The following is a 17,695-nucleotide window of genomic DNA, read 5'->3' on the forward strand; positions in this document are numbered from 1 at the left end:
TTTGATATCTGTACGTTTTACTTGGTTTGGATTTGGGTGGGGAAGGTACGTCAGCCTAGATTTAAATTGCCTTGGATTCAAATTAATGGCCGAGTTGCACCTTAAAAGCCCCATATGATCTATTCTAAGAACCAATGAGTAAGGGGACTATCTGACAAACTCCTTTTTCTAAATCAGACAAAACACGTCTATTTATAAAGACCTCTTCTCCACCTGCCTTATTCATTTTTAAATGTCCCTGCCTCAAGTCTTCTTCAATAGGAGAATATCTGGGAATTAGCACTTAATGCTCTATCACAGAAGAGGCTCTCAGGAGCTCAGTAAGGCAACCTGTGTTGTTAATATGATGTTACAGGAAGGAAAAATGTGTTTTGGTCAAAATTATGTGAGAAGAAACAGAGCTATGATTCATATACAGCAATTCTCAGTTCTTCATTCTGTGCTCAATAAGACACATCAATTGTAGAACAGCTTGTTTCCTTCAAGGAACCTGTAACATTAAGCACTGAATGAGGACAGTAAATAAAAATAAAGGTAACTCTATTTCATAACTTAGTGCCTGATTTTAGCTTGGTTTGTCTGCTGCAGTCTTTCCTAACCTCATATACTTCATGTTACCTTTCTTCTCCCAGTAAAAAGCTTACTTGTGTATTTCTAATTAATTAATATGAGTATTTGCAGATATAAGAAATATTTGTGAAAAACAGGGAATAGGTATGCATTTATAATCGTGTGTGTAGCTGGGAAGGTGTCAGCGCAGGGAATATTTGTTCTTTTTTCTTCTGTGCTTTCAGTATAGTCTACATTAAAAATCTTAGCTACATTTTCAGGTAGTCTAAACTGCCTTTAGTAGAGGTACTCTTATTTATATCCTCTGAGACACAGTACTATTAGGACTGTTATTCCTGTTCCTTCATCATCTCTATTAGGATGAATCCAACTGTACTGAGATTATCCAAAAAGGAACTGCTGAGATGTGAATAAAACATATTCATATCTGTCTTCTGTTGATTTGGAGAGAGAAGAGGTGCAGAGACTGATCTAAACAAGTTAGCAAAACTATTTTGAGTCTGACCACTTTAAACTACTCACACTGATGCTGTTGACCAGCCATCAGTCAGTTGATTGGCACATATATGCAACTCCAGCTAAGCAAAATTCCAGCTTGTACTCAATACAGGCTTCAGCTCTTCTTTGAAAACAGAATATTCAGGCAGCTTTAATTTTCATTCTAAAGTAGAATGAAAAGCAAACTACGGAAGCTCAAAATTTTTTGTTGAACCGGTTCATTATTCCCTGGTAGTCTTTGCTTATGACTTTGGTAATAATAGCTGCTTGAACCCAGTCTAAAGAAACACAGGTAGGATGCTGATAATCCTCTCATCCATTAGTTGAACTCTTTGCTGTGAAAAGAATTTGGAACTTAGCTCTTTCTAAACTGTTTTTAGTGATTAAGGTTTCAGAAACCCTGAGAGCAGTAGAGTTATTATTAGCATAATTGCTGTGTGTGTACTATGGGAGGGAGAATTGGAACATTAGCCCCGCCACATGCTGATAGACACTGCTGAAACAGTTGTTCTCATAACTGACTGCTGGAGGGCATTGTCTTTATCCTGCTTTAATAACTCTCAAGCCAGATGCACCTTAATCCATCAGGTTGTTTGTTGTGTCTTTTGTTATGTAGGATGAGGAGATAAGTACTTACTATAAAGTCTTATCACAGATAGATTTAGTAGTTATTACAACCTCAAAATATGTGCCTGTCAAGCTCAGGTGTAACTAGGCAGGATGTGTTTCCGACAGCTATTGCAGAGACAGAATTGCAAAGACATTCCAGAAACAACTGCTCGTGGGAGCTTTACTGATAAAAAACTTAACGGTCAAATGATGTAAATCAGTAAGTAACAGGAATATTTCCATTTGAGAGTATTGGAATGGCTACAGCAGTTTTGTACTCGCAACATAAATGGTAGATATTACTTATCCTCCCAGTCACACTGTCCAGCAAGTAATTCAAATGGAGTGAGTTCTAGGGTGATATTAAAGGAGACAAGAAGGATACAGTGGGTTCCTTTTGAATGGTTTAAACTCGCCTACTGTGAGGTGTTAGCAAAAGGTGTAAATTAAAGGTCAGTAGGGAACAGTTATAACTTGCTACTTCCAGTAAGTTTTTGTTAAGTTCATTTTTGGCCACACATATATTTTCTCGTTTCTCATCTTTACTTCCTCAGCTTAGGATGCTGAGAATGCTATAGCTTATGGAATTTTATTTGTTGCCCTGCTTCAAATTTCTGGTTCAATGAGGTGTTTTCTGTTACAGTTCAATTACTGTGAATAAAACATATCCAAAACTAGGTTACCTGTGGAGTAGTATGAAAAAAGCTTTATAGCAGATGCCATTCATGATGGCCTTCTGTGGTCTGCAATACCATGTGTGGGAGAGGTTCTAGAAATCGGATTGAATTTTATTGCATTTTATTTAGAAGCCAAAATATAGGATGAGAAATACAGCACCAGAAACAGTTTCCACTGCAGAGTATTGGGCAAGTCTGATTCTAGCAATGAGATCTCAGCTGTGACACTGACAGCAGAATGGTAGAAAAGCATTTTCTTCCTAGGGCTTCTCCTTCACACACAAATCCACCCCTTCCCTCTCACACTTTGCTTCAAGGTCCTGGGGACCTTTTATGAAGACCTAAAGGGAGAAGCTTGTACTGTGTAAGTAGCACCTTCATGCTGTGCACGTGGTCTTTATCCTCTCTGAATTCATTGCTATCATGTTGCTGAAGTGCACTGCTACATGTGCACTGGTGAGCAGAAGAGGTGGCTGGGTTTGCTCAAACAGTCACACTAGCACTGCGCAGAATCTGGGAAGTACAAGAGAAATCAGTGTGCTTACCTTTTGGTCCTCTGTTCTTCTGTGACGCTCACTGGGATAAAATTTCAGAGAAATTAAGTAAAACTTCAGTCTATATCTTCTCAAAAAAAATCCATTCCCATAATTATTCACAATGGCACACAACATTTTGATAAAGGACTTAATTTCAAAATATGTACTGTCATTCTCATAGGCTTTACTTTGCTTCATTGGCTACAAAAATTATTGATGCTTTTTCAGTGTTAATAAGGTTCACTGCTTTCATTTTCTCTTACCTTGATTTAAGTACCAAGTTGCCTGTATTAAGGCAAGTCTTGGCTTTTCTGTATTTGTGTTATAATTAACTCAGTAGAAATCCACCTCTAGCATTCCATGGACTAGCAATTTTTCTTGGCAAAAGACAGAATTTTTTAGGTGGAGTGAAGGTAGGTGAACATAGTGGTTTTTCCTGTTCCATTTACTAGTGGCATGTTACTGCCATTGTTCTCAACCTTACGTCAGGAAATGTCCATGTGCAGATAATGAATAACAGTATCACTTCAAAGGTCTTTAAAATACGGAAAATTGCTCTCAGTGAAGAACTAGACTAAGCCACTAAGAATGAAGAAGCGACAGAGGCTGATATATGGGTAAAGAAAAATAAGGAGCTAATGCTACTTAAAGTATGAAAAGGGATGTGATGTGACCAGGGTGGGGATCTTCTGGTCATGTATTTTCCTATAGCACATCCTGCCATTAATGTATTCCATTCCTTCTGTGGCTGTGATGAAGCTGATTCCTGATAAAGGGTCCTGGAAATGCATGCTTTAAGTTCATACAAAATTTTCCCATGGAGGTAGATCAGCTGATTGGGGCTGAATAATTAACATCTTCCTATAGCTACAAAACTGTATCTGCCTTTGCATGCTAAAAGTGAATCCCCACTGTTATTCTGTAAAATAAACACCCAAGATTCTGTTTTTTCTTGCTTTTGTAATCAGCGTGCTAGACATGATTATACATAAAATGATGATAGAAATTCATCCATCTGTAATTATTAGATCTCATTTGGCATCTAACTATATGATAAGAAATCAGTGATTAAATTTCCTTTCAAAGCCTTTGTTCATCAGTCACAAAACAAGCTCAGTAATTACCCCTTAGTTATTGTGAGAACTGTGCATTCATTATTACATTCCTAATTGTTTTCAGTTAAGGAAATTTATTTTTATAGATCATTCAGCTGACTCTTTCAGACTGTGTGATTCTCCATTGTTTTCAGTGTAGAAAGCAGGGCTTATAGATTTTGCTAAAGTAAATCCATATGATCCTGCTGGTACGTACAATAGGATACATTCTATGAACATACCTGAATACACATTGTATCTTGTTCTTCTACGGGGCATTTAAATGCAAAATGTTTTATAAATATTCACAGAACATCCCAGTAGAGACCTGCAGTTTGTCTGAAACTGCCAAGAGCTGCATCATCAAAGAAAAAATAGTTTTATATTGTAACTGTGGGTGAGATAAACTCATCTAAGTGGAAATGTCATGTTTATTATCCAGTCAATTCTGCAGATAGAATCTTGGTGTTTTCAACTACTAACTTGCAAGTCTCCTGTTGGGTACTTTTTACTGTATCCCTTGAGGTGAATTAAACATGTTTGTGTTTAAATATGAAAGATTTAATGCACAATGCACTGGACAGTGTCCTACCACCATAAGCACTTCTACAGGGAGTCTGCAAAGGTGTGACACAAGCCAGTTCCTTATGCACACTCACACTGGCACCAGTCCCATGAGCATCAGCACAGGACACCTCAGCCTGGCATTGGGTCCATCCCTCCACCTGGCTCTGCTACCCAAAGGTGGCCCCTGCAGGCTCACATGCCACGACTGATGGATCACTACAAGACACCACTGTGGCATTTCTTGCCTCATCACCAAAGGAAACTTCACTCCCTTGCAGAGAGACCTTCTGCTCTGGCATTCCTGCATCTAGCCAGTTCAATCGCTTCTGCAGTTGGGCCTTCTTGCCCTCCATGCCAGGGCATTCCTTGGTCACAGTTACCAATTCTGAGAAGGTACCATTTGAATTTCCCCTTCTCTCTTCTGGGTGTACACACAATACCTGTAACTTGACCACATTTGCTGGATTTTCAGAGAGTCAGCAAAATGGCAATTTTGTGGCAAAATGGCTGATCTTTCAGCAAATATGAAGTATTCTTCAAAGCTCGGGGACACAAGAACTTTCACCTGGCAGTACTTCACAGAAATTTCTACCAGTGGCCAAATATCATAGGCTTTCCACCTGCCCCCACTCCGTATCTCAGTTACGTGAAGCCATTAAATCATTTGGGTAGAAACTTTCAAAAACCATGACTTTGAGTCAGGCTTTCTTCTACTGTCTTCCTTTCAGACAAATGAGGTCTGGAAAACCTTTAACCAACTCAACAGTCATACTTTGCATGCTTTATGATTCAGCAAAGCTGATTTTGTGCCTCTCGTTCTGCCACTGACACTAAGCTGCCTCAACATCATCACTGGCATCATTTTGTTACAAGTATTTGGCCATTATTAGCAGAGGAAAATCTAGTGATAGTCTATGAACAGAGTTCCTCGGGGTAAATTGATCCCACCACCTGATGTGTTGATAGATGTTATCTGTCTATGGGTTTTACAAATCAGGGTTTCTAATTTTGCATTTAAATTAACTGTGCCAGAAAGTGCATTAATTCTTAAGATTAAAAAAAAAAAAAATGACTAGGTGCATGAAGTATGTTGGTCTTTTGTGAGATTGTTCTAAGTGTATGAAAGTTTCTTCTTTTTTTAATAAATATTTCAGAATATATGCAAATTTTAATAAGTGATGTGCCTTAGTGAAATGTAATGTAATCATCACTGAAGGATGTCAGCTGATTTCACATCAGTGATTATTGGAGATGATAGCCCTGACTTCTATGTGGTTGTGTCAAACAGAAATCCTTCATTCATTAAAATAAGGCAATGGGAGCTTAAGGACAAGGAGTTGTGAGGTTGTTAGTTATCTTTGTCACCACTGACTTCAGCTGGATACAAATAAACCAGCATTTTTTTACCATTGGGTGCTACATCAGCTGAAGTCTAAACCACCATTATAGTGTTAGTTCTGAATGCTTGGAAAGCATTTTGTAGATAACACCATGGACTAAGAGTTGTAGGGGTTTTTTTGAAAAAACACCAGCAAAAGACTTATAAAAATCTGTTTGGGAATATGAACTTTAAAAGTCTGTAACATGTACAGCAGTACTGCAAGAAGCTTGATGACACACCAAGTTCTCTGTTTATGAGGTGGCAGTTAGACATATATATTCTAATAGATATGACTTACAGCTAAAAAATTATATTCTACAAAAGCTTTCTACCTTTTATAGCTGTCCTTACTTTAAGGAGGGCATTTTTCCTGTTGTTGCAACAACTGTCAGTATGTTTCCCCAATCATTCCACTTAGAAGGCAGATCTGCTTCCCTGACATTAATGCATTTGTTTCAGATCTACATCCAAGGTGATAAATTCAAATCAGTAAATTTTAGTTTATTTTATACTAAGTATCACCTTCCTAAAAACTGGGAAGCTTTTTCTGCAAAAATACTTGTCTAAATTTTGCTTTCTTATGTGCAGATTAATACAGTTGAAAATGTCTGTGAAAAGTTGCAGTGTCTTGAAAATTAGATAAATGTTAGTGTGTTGATCTGAACACACAAATATATATTTAATGATAAAAATGTAATTTCACTACAGTGAAAAAGCAGAACTGTCTCTAATAAGTATTTTATTGAGACAGAAATACATGATTTATTTTTGAGTTAGCAACCTAGGAAACTTTCTTTTTGAGATCAGCTTTGTGAATTTCAGGGGTTACTAAAAAACTGAAGATTTCAGGAGGTTTGGGAATGACATAAGGTACCATCTGGAATTCTACAGAAGATTAATCTTGAATTAGTTATGGTGCAAATCTGCAAACCTCCTATATCTACCCAGATTCAGTATGCATCCTTTTCCATTTACCTTTGTCCCCTACCAAGGAAGCTGGAAGTCAGGTTGTTGAAGGTGGGGAAATACACTTTTTTTGTGTGTTAGCCAATAAAGCAACAGCTATTGAGACAAGGTTACTTTGATTCTTACACCACTGTGATGTTTCTGACAGAGATCATTTAATGTAATGAACCTAAAGGAAATATCTTGAATGTTCCCTGTAAGCTGTATATTTTGCTATAAAGCAGTTAAACTTGTGAAATTAAGATGGGTAAGGTGGTTGTACTATTTATAATATAATAAGGGATGTTCTTTAGTATAATAGCAGTACAGTACTTGGATTATAGCTCTCTCATATTTCAAGGGTGACAGGTAATTTCACACTTCCAAAAAATTGCATATAGCAAGTCTAAAATTTTATGAATTAAGACATATTCCAAGGGGTGGGGAATAAACAAATATGTTCATGCAGTATTTTGAAAAAATATGTGTTGATGTATACACACATATATAGGTCTGTATACGTATAAATATATATTTATAAATATATATGTAGAGATGAACAGGGCGTGGCAAGGACAGGCTAACATAAGACTAAGCTTCTTCCTAATCTCTCAGAAAAATATGCCAGAATTTTGTGTTTGTCAACAGGCCTTGATGTCTTGGGGTCAAGGGGCTAGATCCTCAAACACTATAAATTGCTATCACTTTTTTGAAACCATTCTAGCTGTAGAGGAGCAAAGGATCCGCTCCAGAGATTCTTCATACACAACAGAGTATGAGAAAGTGTGATGTCATTCGCAGAATATATGCAAATAACAGAAGTTAGGATGGGAAAGGATTTATCAAGGTGTTCCTGTGCAAAGTAAGCTGTTCCCAGTGCTTTGCCTGTAATGTTTTGTCCCATGTTCTGACATCAGTATTGGTAAACCAGGACGGGTGCAGTCATTATATTCCCCTTCATTTCAAAAAAGCTAAATAAGGAGCTGGTGCTAGGTAATGTTTTTTTTCTGTCATCTGTAAGACTGATATTTATTTTTGAACAGTCTGTTGGTTAACTGATGCCACAGTGACCAGTGCCACAGAGGGAGTACAAAATGTTATTGATTCCCACTTCATAAAATAGTTGCTTTAGAAAGATTTCTTGCTAGTCTTTGTAATATAATATGAACTCAGATCCAAGTTGGGAAGCTGGAGTAGGCAGGAGTGTATTACAGTGGACCTTCTCAGAAACCTCAAAAGAAAAACTGAGGGACTGAACAAATTACACTGATCACTTGAAGGTAGCTTTAAGTCAGAAAGGAACATGTTGCTTGGTACTAAAGAAGATTGCAAACTTGCTAAGGAAAAAATTTCACAGGCAGGAAAATTTATTCTAGACTAAATTAGTTAGAAAAGTTTTTTAACAGGTGAATTTTATTTCCAAAAGTGCAGTGATTGTCCCCAGAACTTGATCCCACTAAGTCTTCACGTATGTTATTTATACTTTCCATTGTAAAACAACTTGATCTGAATATGACTTATACTACTGTTTGCAGTTATGTTGCAAGAAAGTTAAAAATGAAATGGTTTTAGCCTTATATTTATAAATGTTAGGATAATTTTTTTCTCTCTCTTTTTTGTTTTGTTTTGTTTTTTTTTTTTTTTTTTTTTCTGTATGGAAAAGCTGGCATGTGTATTGTGCTCTTTTGGTTGACCATGGCAGGTTGATCACAGGGCATACATCTCACCATTCTTAAATGCATGGAACAGGTTTCAGTGATTCATGGGCTGATAAGTTTTTTCTGGTTTGTGACATCTGCTCTTAAATCATGAAATCTGAAAAAGGGAGAAAAACATAGTGCCATCTCTGCATGATTTTATTAAGCCTTTCTTTATTGAACATTAATTTCAACAGAACATGTATCAAAGCTCAGATTCCTGCAACTTGCTCTTTTAGAACTTCAGCTTTCCTTTTAATGTAAAATGAGGCTCTAGATCCAAGACTACAGACTCAGGAATTAAATAACAAATAAAAGTGAATAGATTTTTTATATAAAATATTATCTTCTCCATTTTTAATGTTCGATTTTATGGTTGTTGGTGCTTTTCATTCATGTTTGTGGTTTCTTGTGCACTGTGAGTGAAAGGTTAGAGAGATTAGAAGGCACGTGTACGTGCAGATGGAAAACTAATCAGTGAATTCTTTGGTGTTTGTTATGTTGCCCTGTTAATCCTGTAGGTGGGCTTGCTCACACATTTCTACTCTTCAAGGCCTGAAAAGACATTGAGGAGTCCCTGCCCTCCCCAGCCCACACTAGATTTATTGGCAAAGGTCTTCCCCCTTCTTTATATGTATGTTTCCAAGTGTCTTCTGGTAGACCATCATCATCATAAAAAATAACAAATACCCACATTCAGAACTTCTTTTGAGCAGTTGCTCCAATGGGACCATTATGTGTCACAGCTATCACATAAAGCAAAATATCTGCACACATACAGGTAATATGCTTTGTTCATGACTTTTTGGAGTTGCTGCTAGTGTTCAGAGCAATTGACAGATCCTCTGATGCACCCCACGGTCAGCCACTATAAAAACATCTCATTCCATTCCACTGACAGGCAGTGAACCATCCAGCAGTAAAAGTAGCCGAGTTGGCCAGTCGTAAGACTTTTCTTGGAGCAGTGCTGGACAGAAAAGTTCTGCCACCAGTGTTGCTACCTAATTAATTCCAACTAGTTGACATGATGCTTTTACCTTCAGATTAACTTCTGATAGTTGTTGATGTGTGATTTCAATGGGTTTGCGCCAATTCTCAGTAAGTAGCCATCCTAGTAATTTTGGATTTGATTAACATGTTTTGTTAGCTGGCCAGGGAGGACAGAAGTCAAACAGGTCATGGGGAAGGAACAGCCATGTTGCTCTCAGGGTTGCATGTTTTGCCATGCAACAATTAGCTAGTATCAGTCTTCCCAATAACCATGACTGCAAATGCAAATGATGCTCCTGAAACAGTTGATAGCTGTATTCTGCAGCCTTTATATTTGATGTTAGAAACTGATATAACCACTACAAATATGTATCCTACAACACTGAATTTTGTTTCACCCTACACCACACCTTTAAAAAGTCCCCTAAACCTGTAAGGAGATATTAGATGACACTGTCACACTACTTTCTTTTCTGAAAGTTCCCTCTCTCTGTTCTAGCACCTTCTCATTTTCTTGTCTTGTCGCTACCTCTGGTATCACGCCTGTCACAAACCCACTGAAAGGATTGGAAGTCCAGTACCCAAATATAAAATAAGTCTTCAGAACTGATATATTTATTGTGTGTCATTCAAGTGTTCTTTTCTCTCGACTAGCTCTTTTCCCATCCTTTGCCTGTGCTCTTTATTTAAATGGTAAACCCTTGGGTTAGTTAGTGACTCGTGCGTTTATATGGTGTCATACAGCAAGAAACTCCTCTTATCCTGGCCTCTTTTTCCATTAGCACTACTGAAAAAAATAGGGTGAATAACAAAGGGAGCAATGAGTATCTCCCCACAGACTAGAATCAACCAAAGAGAAGTTCTCCACATCCCTCATTTCTTTATTTGAGACCTAGGCATAGTCATGATATTGCAAGTCAAGACTAGCAAAATGCAAAATAGTGCAATTAGTGTAATTCTCAAACCTGAGGAGGAATGAAAGCCGTAACAGAATCCAAGCTCCCAAGGAGCAGAGACAGTGCAGACTTCTGTCACCAGTAATATCATAAAACCTTTCATTATGTGGAAATTGGGTTCTGCTTCAGTCCCAAGTACCTGAACAAAGAGAGTGCATAACCCCTTCATGTATTAATTTTTTTTTCACAATGATGGACATGCAACAGAAAGTGTAGGCTTGTTGTGAATACTCTGCTTGCTTAACTTTACTAGCTCCCATTAAGTAGCATGCTGTTAGGTATTTGTTCTGTGGGGCTGTGCTCTTAAAAGCATTGTCCAGGCTTTAGCTTTACTGTCTGTCCAGTATTATTCAGTTCACCTCCAAAAATTGGACTGCAGTAATGGTAAAAATATACAATTAGAGAATGAAATGGATGTTAAACATTAAACCTGTCTACTTAAATAGGGTTCTGGGAGGGATAGGTATAATGGCAGGTTTTACTTGTGCATATTCTTTATTTAAATGTCAGCTTTGATCACTGTCTGTGACTTCAAAAGTCACAGCTGATATTATTGTACTAAAAACACTGTCTTAAGAAAGTAGAGACAACACAAGCTTTCTTTTACTGCTATAAAACAATATGCTATTATAACACAGATTATACTGATATATCTCCAGGTACTGTGAAGTAAGCAAAAGTTGTTGGTGATGTTTTCCATTCTTTCAACCATTTAATACGATTTCACAGAATCACAGAATGTTTGAGGATGGCAGGCATCTCTGGAGACAGTGTAGTTCAATGCCTCATCTCAAAGCAGGATCAGCTAGAGCGGGTTGCTTAGGACTGTGTACAGTCAGGTTTCAAATATATCCAAAGATGGAGACTGCACAGTCTCCTGGGTAACCTGCCCCAGTGTTCAATCAACCTCACAGTAAAAATTCTTTTCTTATGTTCAAACAGAATTTCATGTATTTTAACTTGTGGTTGTTGACTCTTGCCTTGCCACTGGGTACCGCTGAAAAGAATTTAACTCCACCTCCTTCAGTCCCTCCTGATGTGTATTTATACACTTTGATAAGATCCTTCTGAGCCTTTTTTTTCCTTTGGGCTGAACAGTTCCAGCTCTGTCAGCCACTCCTCATATGAAAGATGCTCCAGACCCTCATCTCTGTGGCCCTCTGCTGGAGTTGTGCTGGTGTCTCCATGTCTGTTGTACTGGAGAGGCTAGAGCTCGGCCCATCACACCAGGTGTGTCCCACCAGGTCTGAGTGGAGGGAAAGGATCAGCTCCCTCAACGTGCAGGCAGTACCCCTCCTCATGCAGCCCCCCTTTCTTTGCTGCAAGGGCACCATGCTGGCTGATCACCTTGTCTCTCAGGAACTCTAGGTTCTTCTCTGCAGAGCTGTTTTCCAGCCAGTCAATCCCCACCACATACTGGTGCTGGAAGTGTCATTCCTCACCAGATGCAGTGTTTTGTGTTTTGCTTTGCTGAACTGTATGTGGTTCCTGTTGACCCAATTCACTAGCCTGTTAAGGCCCCTTGAAATGGTAGCACAACCATCTAATTCATTAACCACTCCTTCCTGTTTTGTATCATCTTCTAGTTACTGAAGGTACACTCCGCCATGGCCCGGGTATTCACAAATGTGTTATTAAACACTGTTGGCCCAAGTATCCACCCCTGAGGTGAACCACTAGTGAATGGCCTCCTTCTGGACTTCAGGCCACAGATCACAACCCTTTGTGGCTAGCAGTTTAGACAGTTTTCACTCCACCTAGGTATGTGCTTCTCTAACCCATTCTTCATCACTTTGTACATGAGGATATTATGGAAAACAAGTGATTAAAATCTTACTAAAGTTGATTTAAATGGCTTCCTCTGCTCTGCCTTCATCAACAAAGCTCATCATCTCATCATAGAATGCTATCAGGTTGTTAAGCTCAGTTTCCCGCTCATAAATCTATGGTGACTACTCCCAACAAACTCCTTGTCATTTATGGGTGTAGAAAGGTTTTCCAGGGTTATATGCTTTATCTGCTGATATTTCCCTGCATACTCCGTCTTATGCATCTTGAAGCTACGGGTGACATTTACATTCTCCTACTACTCAGGAAACTCTCCTGGGAGCATCTTCTCAGGCCCTTTGGACTTGTATGTGGCTAAGCTTTTTAAGTGTTCCAAAACATGATCTCCTCCACCAAGGGTAAGTCTTCATTACTCCAGACATTTCCTCTGGTCTCAGTGGTCTGGGATTCCGGAAGGCTCCTCTTGGCAATGAAGAATGAGGAAAAGTAGGCACCAAGTCAGGCCTTTCTGTGTCCTTTGTCATGAGCATCCCTTCCCCATCTGGAGGTAAGCCCGCACTTTCCCTGCTCTTCCATTTACTGCTGATGTACTTGTAGAAGCCTTTATTGTTGGCCGTCACATCCCTTAGCAGATTCAACTCCAGATGGGCTTTGGCTGTCCTAAACCTGTTCCTGGACCCTCTGAGGAAGACCTTGCTTCCACCTCCTGCATGCTTCCTGGTTATGTTTGCTTTTAGTCAGGAGTTCATCTGTCGAGGCCTCCTGCCACCTTTAGTTGACTTCTGCATGTGATGATGGACAACCTCTGAGCTTGGAGGAGGTAATCCTTGAAAATCAATGAGCTTTTTCCCAAAAAAAGTGAGGAAAAAACAGCAAACGTAACTGTGTCTGCTACAAGAACTATTCAGAAGATGATAAGCAAAATAATTTATAAATAATCAATGAATTGATTTGATTTTACTGTTCATGGTAATCTAAATTTCATTTATGAGCTTTCCTAAGCCAAAGCTCTCACATGGATACTGAGACAAGAATTACTGGCAAAGCAGTGGATATTATCAGTGTTGAGACTTTCCTTTTCTGGAAAATTATACCTTGTTGAGGCATCATTGTATCAACTTATTTTCAGCATCTAGGATTTCAGCACAAAATTTGCGTCATGATTGGCTAATTTTTTTTCTTAGAAAACCAAAACTGTGTACACACAAATGACATCATAGATAGTTTGCTCTATTTTTCTTCCTGCTCGCCCATATTGTGGTGGATTTTAATTAAATCTATTTTATATAAATCTTGTTGAATTCTTGTCACATTAGTTCTCTTTGTTGCTCAGTATTCCTTCGGCAACACTTAAGATTTCGCTACAGACCTCACCTTCTCCTTTATTCCTGCTGAATTTTATATTGGTATCTTCTTGCTGTCTGTTGATTTTCGTAGTGGATCTGGACTATAAAACAGGATTAGAGAAGTGTCATGGTTTAACCCCGGCTGGCAACTAAACCCCACAGAGCTGCTCACTCACCCTCTGGGAGGATGAGGGAGAGAAGTGAAAGGGTAAAAGTCAAAAAACTCATGGGCTAAGATAAAGACAGTATAATAGGTAAAGCAAAAGCTGTGCAGGCAAGCAAAGCAGAGCAAGGAATCCATTCACCACTCCCATGGGCAGGCAGGTGTTCGGCCATCCCCAGGGAAGCCGGGCTGCAGCACGTGTAACGGGTACTTGGGAAGCCAAAATGCCTTAGCTCCAAACATCCCATACACACACACACACACACACACACACACACACACCATCCCCCTTCCTTCTCTTTCTTTTGGCCTTCTATTGTTAAGCATGACGCCATGTGGCCTGGCACATCCCCTGGGTCAGCTGGGGTCAGCTGTCCCGGCTGTGTCCCCTCCCAGCTCCTTGTGCCCCCCCGGCCTCCTCGCTGGTGGGGTGGGGGGAGAAGCAGGAAAGCCCTTGGCTCTGTGTAAGTGCTGCTCAGCAGCAACAAAGACATCCCTGTGTTATCGGCACTGTTTTCAGCACAAATCCAAAACATGGCCCCATGGTAGCTGCTGTGAAGAAAATTAACTACCCCAGCCAAAACCAGCACAACAGGGGAGCTTACCAAATGGATTTCTTCCACACACTTTTTTTCTGCTCTTCCTTCAGACCTGAGTTATTTGTAGGATAACATGCAAAGCCACCAGCTGCCACATGTTTGACTTTTCATCCCCTAATTCTGATGACACCTTTCACCCAGTGATTGCCTTGTGCACAGTCTGCTCTGTATTCTTTGTCTCCTGAAGTTGAGTGTACACTGTATTTAAACTACTGGCCCATGTTTCACCCTCCACTCAGCTTTTACACTCAGGTAGGGTGAAGGGAGGTTTTGGAGCATTCTGAAGGAGGAATCTTGTTCTGTAGTATCCTGAACTATCAGATGATTTCCCTTTGTCAATGCAAACATGCATGTGGTTTAGCCTACTTGTGGTGCTTTTGCCAATTCTTCTACCATTGGTATTTAGAGACAAGTAGACCTCACTGGCTTAGGTACTGTTCATTGTTTCTTTTTTCTACTCCAAGTTGTTCTAGTTTTAAGGAATTTTCTTTTTTCTTCAGAAAAGTGATTGGTCAAGATCAGGCATAAGTTCTCATATTAATAACCATTTCAGCCCAGTTTCCCTTATGCCCCCTGCCTATGTTATCAGCAAATTCTAATTTCTGGAGATTGTGACCTTTATTCAGCTGATCTATCCATTGATCATATTACCTTCTGTCTTTCTCAGTTGCGTTAAAGATCAAAGTTGTTTCAATTTGTTCATACAAATCCTGATGCATCCAAATCTAAAAACTTAGCTGATTGTTGTCTTTACACTGTAAAATGCAAAAATATCCTGGAAATTTAGAGGACTATCTGGGCTATTTAACTTTGGCCATACACAGTCTGACATATTCTGATAATTTTATGACAACAATTGAATAAGACTTTTCCATTGTCTTTCTGGAAGTTATTCATAAAAGCTTTACTTCTTGTTTAGATTCCTTTATGTGTCTATGATATTATATTTCTAGGCAAAACTTTCTTACTGCCCCATCAGAGATGTCACTAAGGAAATTACTAACAAAGCAAAAGCACCCTTCTCCATGTACTTTGAGTTTGGTAGATTTATTCTGAGAAGTATTAGTGTTTCTTCCTCTGTTTCAGTAAGATTCAGTTCTGTTTCTGATCATGGAGACCCATACATCAGTGACCAATCTCCATGCACTGGACTGGATGAAAAAGATAAATTAATATCTCAATGCAAGATATTCAGTCAGTTTTCAAAGTATCTTTCACATTTCCTGCGTTTGTCTGACATGGTATATGAAGAGAGATCAGAACTGTGACTCCTGATTATTTAGTTAGGTACATTCCTAAATCCCTGGAAATGGTTGCTCTCCCATTTGAAGTCATAGAAGATATGATAAATTTTGTACACTTAGAAACTTTTTTCCACAGTGATGCATCATGCCTCAGATGCACTGAACTCTCACTTTAAAACTGGGCTAAATGCAGTCTTGTCCCTTTTTTAGAAATACCTTCTGTTTCTGTATCTTTTAGAAAAACTGGTAATGACTAGTTGAGGTTGAATAACAGGTTCTCTTCTGACCACTGCTTTTAGCTCAGCTGTTGCAGTCTAACAAATGTGATTTGTTGAGAAGTCATATTCTGTTAACCCAGTAGTTAAATAATTTGTGAACTTAGGCAAGAAATTTACTGGAACTTTACTTAGCATATTTCTAAATTTGGATAGAATATTTTATTTTTGTCTTGCATACATATGCATGCACTAGCACTCACCTCTGCATACACATTTTACTTCTCTCTATTAAAAAAACATGAGCAACACTTGAGAAGGAGACATTCCTATCAGTGGGAAAGGTAGTGAATATCCAGAATTTTTAAATTGTTTAGAAGTAGTGCTCAGTCACTCTAAGTTTCAACAGGGACTGAATTAACAAGTTGGGACTCCTAAGGAAAGCCCAGATCAGTGTATTTATTATCTGGATGAAATGGCCATGATCTGGGTGCCCTCTGGTATTGCCCATGATATCTGTGCATTGGCCTGAAGATTTGAGTGACAGAGAACAAAAAAGAGAAAAAAATCTTTATTAAGTAAATTCAGTTCACCTAAATTAATCTCATTTTTAGTGAAGGTAGATGCCCTGTAGTTCAAAGTCTGAAACAAACAAACAAACAAACAAAACATTTAGAGATTGTAACAAAAGTATTCCTTTTAATTACTAAAAGGTACTTAAAAATTTTCTCAAGGAAACTTAAAGCTATACATAAGCAGCGTGCCAGACAAAACTGTAAATTTCCCTGGATGCATTAAAACCATGTCAAAATATGCCACTTAATTACTTTACTTTTCCGCATGCCTTTTCTTAGTAAAAAGAAGAGCACGTGATTGGTGTGGGTTTTCATTGCATCTGCTTACAGGTTAAGTTTTCTGTTAAAGATACTGAAAGAAATAGTATTCAGCAAAGCTCTCACGTAACAGCTAACTGTAATTTTACTGAATCCTTTACATGACCTTCCTCAGATTAGATTCTCTTTGGTTCAGAATATGATCTATCCTTTGCAATTCATATGAAAAAGGACTTACAGATCTCTATATGAAAAGCTGCAATTTTTAGAAAAGATAAATACTGTTTATTAATCCTGACAGTTTTAATGGGTCAATAAGTGCAACAGAGCTGCTTATATTCAGAAAAACCAGCTTCTCTGGAATGTGAGGTTTGCAGTTGCTGGTTTTGATGTTTACCAGGTGATATTTATGGCTTTGTACTCACGCCTTTATAATGGAGTCCTCAATAAAGTGCTCGTGTTTCCTCATTCTAGGACATGGTTGAGTATATTTCAATAAAAATTTAATATCTGTGTCTTCCAGGTTCATTTCAAGCATTCTGAATATGGTGCCATGAGAGATGCTGTTGTCTGTGACAGGCTGGGATTATCATGATCAAGTGCTTTATTTTGAATTCACTCAGTGGCTGAAAGATTTGCATGGTAAAGAGGAAGTATTGGACTTTTAAAAGCATTAAGTAGGTAAGTCTATTGAAATCAGTTCGTTTGTTGACAGTTTCCAGACTTATTTCAATGGCAGGTGTTTGTAGAATAATATATCACTGATGCTTTCTAACAGAGTTTCCTCTTAATTATCTTCTCAGAGTAGCAGTCGTGGCTTGAAACAAAAATTTGCTACTGTGTAAGTGCAATATGAAAAAGATCAGGTTAAAATAAAATTTTAGTCATGTATCTCCAAACAGAAGGGAAACACTAAGAACGTTGCACTGAATTGTATTAAAGCAGATACTTGTTTCAGTTTATTAATTAGAGTATTTGCAGAGTCCT

General features: G+C 38.4%; 1 protein-coding gene across 2 annotated transcripts in view; it reads left to right on the forward strand.

Annotated features, from left to right (window-relative positions):
- The window catches only part of LINGO2 (leucine rich repeat and Ig domain containing 2), a 361,988-nt gene that overhangs the window by 168,390 nt on the left and 175,903 nt on the right, over nt 1–17,695 (forward strand). For both annotated transcript variants that reach the window (XM_080372688.1, XM_080372689.1), the window contains one exon: nt 17,232–17,389. The gene's annotated coding sequence lies outside the window, so the exon portion shown is untranslated. The remainder of the gene's footprint in view (nt 1–17,231; nt 17,390–17,695) is intronic.

The sequence above is a fragment of the Falco punctatus genome, assembly GCF_963210335.1.
Source record: "Falco punctatus genome assembly, chromosome: Z".
Lineage (NCBI taxonomy): Eukaryota > Metazoa > Chordata > Aves > Falconiformes > Falconidae > Falco > Falco punctatus.